The sequence below is a fragment of the Pantherophis guttatus genome, chromosome 18 (genome assembly GCF_059756535.1).
Source record: "Pantherophis guttatus breed Tessera chromosome 18, ASM5975653v1, whole genome shotgun sequence".
NCBI lineage: Eukaryota > Metazoa > Chordata > Lepidosauria > Squamata > Colubridae > Pantherophis > Pantherophis guttatus.
In genome coordinates, this window is record NC_142080.1 from 16,163,798 (window position 1) to 16,173,203 (window position 9,406).

A 9,406-nucleotide genomic window follows, 5' to 3' on the forward strand; every position below is an offset into this window, starting at 1 on the left:
ATTCAACCAGAAAACTTAACTTTTGACACCCAGCTCAGGTATGCAAAACAAACGTATATTCATGCACCCCAAAGTCTGAGAAGCCCAAAAAACAGTCAATTTTTTCAAATCTGAGCTTTCCCTGAGGAGATAGACCAAAGTGCATCTCAGAATGGGCAGTAGGGCTCAATTCAGCCAGAAAACCTTTGACACACAGCTCAGGTATGTAAAACAAACATATATTCATGTACCCCACAGTCTTAAGAGCCCAAAAAACAGTCAATTTTTTCAAATCTGAGCTTTCCCTGAGGAGATAGACCAAAGTGCATCTCAGAATGGGCAGTAGGGCTCAATTCAGCCAGAAAACCTTTGACACACAGCTCAGGTATGTAAAACAAAGCTATATTCATGTACCCCACAGTCTGAAGAGCCCAAAAAACAGTCAATTTTTTCAAATCTGAGCTTTCCCTGAGGAGATAGACCAAAGTGCATCTCAGAATGGGCAGTAGGCCTCTATTCAGCCACAAAACTTAACTATTGAACACAGCTCAGATTTTCAAAAGAAACACATGTTCATGTTACGCAAAGTATGAAAAGACCAAAAACACACAATTCTCAAATCTGAACTTTACCTGAGGATCTGTATCTCAGAAAGGGCAGTAGGGCTGAATTCAGCCAGAAAACTTAACTTTTGACCCAAGCTCAGATTTTCAAAAGAAACACATGTTCATGTTACGCAAAGTATGAAAAGACCAAAAACACACAATTCTGAAATCTGAACTTTACCTGAGGATCTGTATCTCAGAAAGGGCAGTAGGGCTGAATTCAGCCAGAAAACTTAACTTTTGACCCAAGCTCAGATTTTCAAAAGAAACACATGTTCATGTTACGCAAAGTATGAAAAGACCAAAAACACACAATTCTCAAATCTGTACTTTACCTGAGGATCTGTATCTCAGAATAGGCAGTAGGACTCAATTCAACCAGAAAACTTAACTGTTGGCAAACAGCTCAGGTATGCAAAACAAACGTATATTCATGCACCCCACAGTCTGAGAAGCCCCAAAAACAGTCAATTTTTTTAAATCTGAGCTGTCACTGAGGAGATAGAACAAAGTGCATCTCAGAATGGGCAGTAGGGCTCAATTCAGCCAGAAAACTTAACTTTTGACACACAGCTCAGGTATGCAAAACAAACGTATATTCATGTACCTCACAGTCTGAGAAGCCCAAAAAACAGTCAATTTTTTCAAATCTGAGCTTTCCCTGAGGAGATAGACCAAAGTGCATCTCAGAATGGGCAGTAGGGCTCAATTCAGCCAGAAAACTTAACTTTTGACACACAGCTCAGATATGCAAAACAAACATATATTCATGTACCCCACGGTCTGAGAAGCCCAAAAAACAATCAATTTTTTCAAATCTGAGCTTTCCCTGAGGAGATAGACCAAAGTGCATCTCAGAATGGGCAGTAGGCCTCTATTCAGCCACAAAACTTAACTATTGACACACAGCTCAGATTTTCAAAAGAAACACATGTTCATGTTACGCAAAGTATGAAAAGACCAAAAACACACAATTCTCAAATCTGAACTTTACCTGAGGATCTGTATCTCAGAATAGGCAGTAGGACTCAATTCAACCAGAAAACTTAACTTTTGACACCCAGCTCAGGTATGCAAAACAAACGTATATTCATGCACCCCAAAGTCTGAGAAGCCCAAAAAACAGTCAATTTTTTCAAATCTGAGCTTTCCCTGAGGAGATAGACCAAAGTGCATCTCAGAATGGGCAGTAGGGCTCATTTCAGCCAGAAAACCTTTGACACACAGCTCAGGTATGTAAAACAAACATATATTCATGTACCCCACAGTCTTAAGAGCCCAAAAAACAGTCAATTTTTTCAAATCTGAGCTTTCCCTGAGGAGATAGACCAAAGTGCATCTCAGAATGGGCAGTAGGGCTCAATTCAGCCAGAAAACCTTTGACACACAGCTCAGGTATGTAAAACAAAGCTATATTCATGTACCCCACAGTCTGAAGAGCCCAAAAAACAGTCAATTTTTTCAAATCTGAGCTTTCCCTGAGGAGATAGACCAAAGTGCATCTCAGAATGGGCAGTAGGCCTCTATTCAGCCACAAAACTTAACTATTGAACACAGCTCAGATTTTCAAAAGAAACACATGTTCATGTTACGCAAAGTATGAAAAGACCAAAAACACACAATTCTGAAATCTGAACTTTACCTGAGGATCTGTATCTCAGAAAGGGCAGTAGGGCTGAATTCAGCCAGAAAACTTAACTTTTGACCCAAGCTCAGATTTTCAAAAGAAACACATGTTCATGTTACGCAAAGTATGAAAAGACCAAAAACACACAATTCTCAAATCTGTACTTTACCTGAGGATCTGTATCTCAGAATAGGCAGTAGGACTCAATTCAACCAGAAAACTTAACTGTTGGCAAACAGCTCAGGTATGCAAAACAAACGTATATTCATGCACCCCACAGTCTGAGAAGCCCAAAAAACAGTCAATTTTTTCAAATCTGAGCTGTCACTGAGGAGATAGAACAAAGTGCATCTCAGAATGGGCAGTAGGGCTCAATTCAGCCAGAAAACTTAACTTTTGACACACAGCTCAGGTATGCAAAACAAACGTATATTCATGTACCTCACAGTCTGAGAAGCCCAAAAAACAGTCAATTTTTTCAAATCTGAGCTTTCCCTGAGGAGATAGACCAAAGTGCATCTCAGAATGGGCAGTAGGGCTCAATTCAGCCAGAAAACTTAACTTTTGACACACAGCTCAGATATGCAAAACTAACATATATTCATGTACCCCACGGTCTGAGAAGCCCAAAAAACAGTCAATTTTTTCAAATCTGAGCTTTCCCTGAGGAGATAGAACAAAGTGCATCTCAGTATGGGCAGTAGGGCTCAATTCAGCCAGAAAACCTTTGACACACAGCTCTGGTATGCAAAACAAACATATGTTCATGTACCACACAGTCTGAAGAGCCCAAAAACAGTCAATTTTTTCAAATCTGAGCTTTCCCTGAGGAGATAGACCAAAGTGCATCTCAGAATGGGCAGTAGGACTCTATTCAGCCAGAAAACTTAACTATTGACACACAGCTCAGGTATGCAAAACAAACCTATATTCATGTACCCCACGGTCTGAGAAGCCCAAAAAACAGTCAATTTTTTCAAATCTGAGCTTTCCCTGAGGACATAGAACAAAGTGCATCTCAGTATGGGCAGTAGGGCTCAATTCAGCCAGAAAACCTTTGACACACAGCTCTGGTATGCAAAACAAACATATGTTCATGTACCACACAGTCTGAAGAGCCCAAAAACAGTCAATTTTTTCAAATCTGAGCTTTCCCTGAGGAGATAGACCAAAGTGCATCTCAGAATGGGCAGTAGGCCTCTATTCAGCCACAAAACTTAACTATTGAACACAGCTCAGATTTTCAAAAGAAACACATGTTCATGATACGCAAAGTATGAAAAGACCAAAAACACACAATTCTGAAATCTGAACTTTTCCTGAGGATCTGTATCTCACAATAGGCAGTAGGACTCAATTCAGCCAGAAAACTTAACTTTTGACCCAAGCTCACATTTTCAAAAGAAACACAGGTTCATGTTACGCAAAGTATGAAAAGACCAAAAACACACAATTCTCAAATCTGTACTTTACCTGAGGATCTGTATCTCAGAATAGGCAGTAGGACTCAATTCAACCAGAAAACTTAACTGTTGGCAAACAGCTCAGGTATGCAAAACAAACGTATATTCATGCACCCCACAGTCTGAGAAGCCCAAAAAACAGTCAATTTTTTCAAATCTGAGCTGTCACTGAGGAGATAGAACAAAGTGCATCTCAGAATGGGCAGTAGGGCTCAATTCAGCCAGAAAACTTAACTTTTGACACACAGCTCAGGTATGCAAAACAAACGTATATTCATGTACCTCACAGTCTGAGAAGCCCAAAAAACAGTCAATTTTTTCAAATCTGAGCTTTCCCTGAGGAGATAGACCAAAGTGCATCTCAGAATGGGCAGTAGGACTCAATTCAGCCAGAAAACTTAACTTTTGACCCAAGCTCACATTTTCAAAAGAAACACATGTTCATGTTACGCAAAGTATGAAAAGACCAAAAACACACAATTCTCAAATCTGAACTTTCCCTGAGGATCTGTATCTCAGAATAGGCAGTAGGACTCAATTCAACCAGAAAACTTAACTTTTGACACACAGCTCAGGTATGCAAAACAAACGTATATTCCTTCACCCCACAGTCTGAGAAGCCCAAAAAACAGTCAATTTTTTCAAATCTGAGCTTTCCCTGAGGAGATAGACCAAAGTGCATCTCAGAATGGGCAGTAGGGCTCAATTCAGCCAGAAAACCTTTGACACACAGCTCAGGTATCTAAAACAAACATATATTCATGTACCCCACAGTCTTAAGAGCCCAAAAAACAGTCAATTTTTTCAAATCTGAGCTTTCCCTGAGGAGATAGACCAAAGTGCATCTCAGAATGGGCAGTAGGGCTCAATTCAGCCAGAAAACCTTTGACACACAGCTCAGGTATGTAAAACAAAGCTATATTCATGTACCCCACAGTCTGAAGAGCCCAAAAAACAGACAATTTTTTCAAATCTGAGCTTTCCCTGAGGAGATAGACCAAAGTGCATCTCAGAATGGGCAGTAGGCCTCTATTCAGCCACAAAACTTAACTATTGAACACAGCTCAGATTTTCAAAAGAAACACATGTTCATGTTACGCAAAGTATGAAAAGACCAAAAACACACAATTCTCAAATCTGAACTTTACCTGAGGATCTGTATCTCAGAAAGGGCAGTAGGGCTGAATTCAGCCAGAAAACTTAACTTTTGACCCAAGCTCAGATTTTCAAAAGAAACACATGTTCATGTTACGCAAAGTATGAAAAGACCAAAAACACACAATTCTCAAATCTGTACTTTACCTGAGGATCTGTATCTCAGAATAGGCAGTAGGACTCAATTCAACCAGAAAACTTAACTGTTGGCAAACAGCTCAGGTATGCAAAACAAACGTATATTCATGCACCCCACAGTCTGAGAAGCCCCAAAAACAGTCAATTTTTTTAAATCTGAGCTGTCACTGAGGAGATAGACCAAAGTGCATCTCAGAATGGGCAGTAGGGCTCAATTCAGCCAGAAAACTTAACTTTTGACACACAGCTCAGATATGCAAAACAAACATATATTCATGTACCCCACGGTCTGAGAAGCCCAAAAAACAATCAATTTTTTCAAATCTGAGCTTTCCCTGAGGAGATAGACCAAAGTGCATCTCAGAATGGGCAGTAGGCCTCTATTCAGCCACAAAACTTAACTATTGACACACAGCTCAGATTTTCAAAAGAAACACATGTTCATGTTACGCAAAGTATGAAAAGACCAAAAACACACAATTCTCAAATCTGAACTTTACCTGAGGATCTGTATCTCAGAATAGGCAGTAGGACTCAATTCAACCAGAAAACTTAACTTTTGACACCCAGCTCAGGTATGCAAAACAAACGTATATTCATGCACCCCAAAGTCTGAGAAGCCCAAAAAACAGTCAATTTTTTCAAATCTGAGCTTTCCCTGAGGAGATAGACCAAAGTGCATCTCAGAATGGGCAGTAGGGCTCAATTCAGCCAGAAAACCTTTGACACACAGCTCAGGTATGTAAAACAAACATATATTCATGTACCCCACAGTCTTAAGAGCCCAAAAAACAGTCAATTTTTTCAAATCTGAGCTTTCCCTGAGGAGATAGACCAAAGTGCATCTCAGAATGGGCAGTAGGGCTCAATTCAGCCAGAAAACCTTTGACACACAGCTCAGGTATGTAAAACAAAGCTATATTCATGTACCCCACAGTCTGAAGAGCCCAAAAAACAGTCAATTTTTTCAAATCTGAGCTTTCCCTGAGGAGATAGACCAAAGTGCATCTCAGAATGGGCAGTAGGCCTCTATTCAGCCACAAAACTTAACTATTGAACACAGCTCAGATTTTCAAAAGAAACACATGTTCATGTTACGCAAAGTATGAAAAGACCAAAAACACACAATTCTCAAATCTGAACTTTACCTGAGGATCTGTATCTCAGAAAGGGCAGTAGGGCTGAATTCAGCCAGAAAACTTAACTTTTGACCCAAGCTCAGATTTTCAAAAGAAACACATGTTCATGTTACGCAAAGTATGAAAAGACCAAAAACACACAATTCTGAAATCTGAACTTTACCTGAGGATCTGTATCTCAGAAAGGGCAGTAGGGCTGAATTCAGCCAGAAAACTTAACTTTTGACCCAAGCTCAGATTTTCAAAAGAAACACATGTTCATGTTACGCAAAGTATGAAAAGACCAAAAACACACAATTCTCAAATCTGTACTTTACCTGAGGATCTGTATCTCAGAATAGGCAGTAGGACTCAATTCAACCAGAAAACTTAACTGTTGGCAAACAGCTCAGGTATGCAAAACAAATGTATATTCATGCACCCCACAGTCTGAGAAGCCCCAAAAACAGTCAATTTTTTTAAATCTGAGCTGTCACTGAGGAGATAGAACAAAGTGCATCTCAGAATGGGCAGTAGGGCTCAATTCAGCCAGAAAACTTAACTTTTGACACACAGCTCAGGTATGCAAAACAAACGTATATTCATGTACCTCACAGTCTGAGAAGCCCAAAAAACAGTCAATTTTTTCAAATCTGAGCTTTCCCTGAGGAGATAGACCAAAGTGCATCTCAGAATGGGCAGTAGGGCTCAATTCAGCCAGAAAACTTAACTTTTGACACACAGCTCAGATATGCAAAACAAACATATATTCATGTACCCCACGGTCTGAGAAGCCCAAAAAACAATCAATTTTTTCAAATCTGAGCTTTCCCTGAGGAGATAGACCAAAGTGCATCTCAGAATGGGCAGTAGGCCTCTATTCAGCCACAAAACTTAACTATTGACACACAGCTCAGATTTTCAAAAGAAACACATGTTCATGTTACGCAAAGTATGAAAAGACCAAAAACACACAATTCTCAAATCTGAACTTTACCTGAGGATCTGTATCTCAGAATAGGCAGTAGTACTCAATTCAACCAGAAAACTTAACTTTTGACACCCAGCTCAGGTATGCAAAACAAACGTATATTCATGCACCCCAAAGTCTGAGAAGCCCAAAAAACAGTCAATTTTTTCAAATCTGAGCTTTCCCTGAGGAGATAGACCAAAGTGCATCTCAGAATGGGCAGTAGGGCTCATTTCAGCCAGAAAACCTTTGACACACAGCTCAGGTATGTAAAACAAACATATATTCATGTACCCCACAGTCTTAAGAGCCCAAAAAACAGTCAATTTTTTCAAATCTGAGCTTTCCCTGAGGAGATAGACCAAAGTGCATCTCAGAATGGGCAGTAGGGCTCAATTCAGCCAGAAAACCTTTGACACACAGCTCAGGTATGTAAAACAAAGCTATATTCATGTACCCCACAGTCTGAAGAGCCCAAAAAACAGTCAATTTTTTCAAATCTGAGCTTTCCCTGAGGAGATAGACCAAAGTGCATCTCAGAATGGGCAGTAGGCCTCTATTCAGCCACAAAACTTAACTATTGAACACAGCTCAGATTTTCAAAAGAAACACATGTTCATGTTACGCAAAGTATGAAAAGACCAAAAACACACAATTCTCAAATCTGAACTTTACCTGAGGATCTGTATCTCAGAAAGGGCAGTAGGGCTGAATTCAGCCAGAAAACTTAACTTTTGACCCAAGCTCAGATTTTCAAAAGAAACACATGTTCATGTTACGCAAAGTATGAAAAGACCAAAAACACACAATTCTGAAATCTGAACTTTACCTGAGGATCTGTATCTCAGAAAGGGCAGTAGGGCTGAATTCAGCCAGAAAACTTAACTTTTGACCCAAGCTCAGATTTTCAAAAGAAACACATGTTCATGTTACGCAAAGTATGAAAAGACCAAAAACACACAATTCTCAAATCTGTACTTTACCTGAGGATCTGTATCTCAGAATAGGCAGTAGGACTCAATTCAACCAGAAAACTTAACTGTTGGCAAACAGCTCAGGTATGCAAAACAAACGTATATTCATGCACCCCACAGTCTGAGAAGCCCAAAAAACAGTCAATTTTTTCAAATCTGAGCTGTCACTGAGGAGATAGAACAAAGTGCATCTCAGAATGGGCAGTAGGGCTCAATTCAGCCAGAAAACTTAACTTTTGACACACAGCTCAGGTATGCAAAACAAACGTATATTCATGTACCTCACAGTCTGAGAAGCCCAAAAAACAGTCAATTTTTTCAAATCTGAGCTTTCCCTGAGGAGATAGACCAAAGTGCATCTCAGAATGGGCAGTAGGGCTCAATTCAGCCAGAAAACTTAACTTTTGACACACAGCTCAGATATGCAAAACTAACATATATTCATGTACCCCACGGTCTGAGAAGCCCAAAAAACAGTCAATTTTTTCAAATCTGAGCTTTCCCTGAGGAGATAGAACAAAGTGCATCTCAGTATGGGCAGTAGGGCTCAATTCAGCCAGAAAACCTTTGACACACAGCTCTGGTATGCAAAACAAACATATGTTCATGTACCACACAGTCTGAAGAGCCCAAAAACAGTCAATTTTTTCAAATCTGAGCTTTCCCTGAGGAGATAGACCAAAGTGCATCTCAGAATGGGCAGTAGGACTCTATTCAGCCAGAAAACTTAACTATTGACACACAGCTCAGGTATGCAAAACAAACCTATATTCATGTACCCCACGGTCTGAGAAGCCCAAAAAACAGTCAATTTTTTCAAATCTGAGCTTTCCCTGAGGACATAGAACAAAGTGCATCTCAGTATGGGCAGTAGGGCTCAATTCAGCCAGAAAACCTTTGACACACAGCTCTGGTATGCAAAACAAACATATGTTCATGTACCACACAGTCTGAAGAGCCCAAAAACAGTCAATTTTTTCAAATCTGAGCTTTCCCTGAGGAGATAGACCAAAGTGCATCTCAGAATGGGCAGTAGGCCTCTATTCAGCCACAAAACTTAACTATTGAACACAGCTCAGATTTTCAAAAGAAACACATGTTCATGATACGCAAAGTATGAAAAGACCAAAAACACACAATTCTGAAATCTGAACTTTACCTGAGGATCTGTATCTCAGAAAGGGCAGTAGGGCTGAATTCAGCCAGAAAACTTAACTTTTGACCCAAGCTCAGATTTTCAAAAGAAACACATGTTCATGTTACGCAAAGTATGAAAAGACCAAAAACACACAATTCTCAAATCTGTACTTTACCTGAGGATCTGTATCTCAGAATAGGCAGTAGGACTCAATTCAACCAGAAAACTTAACTGTTGGC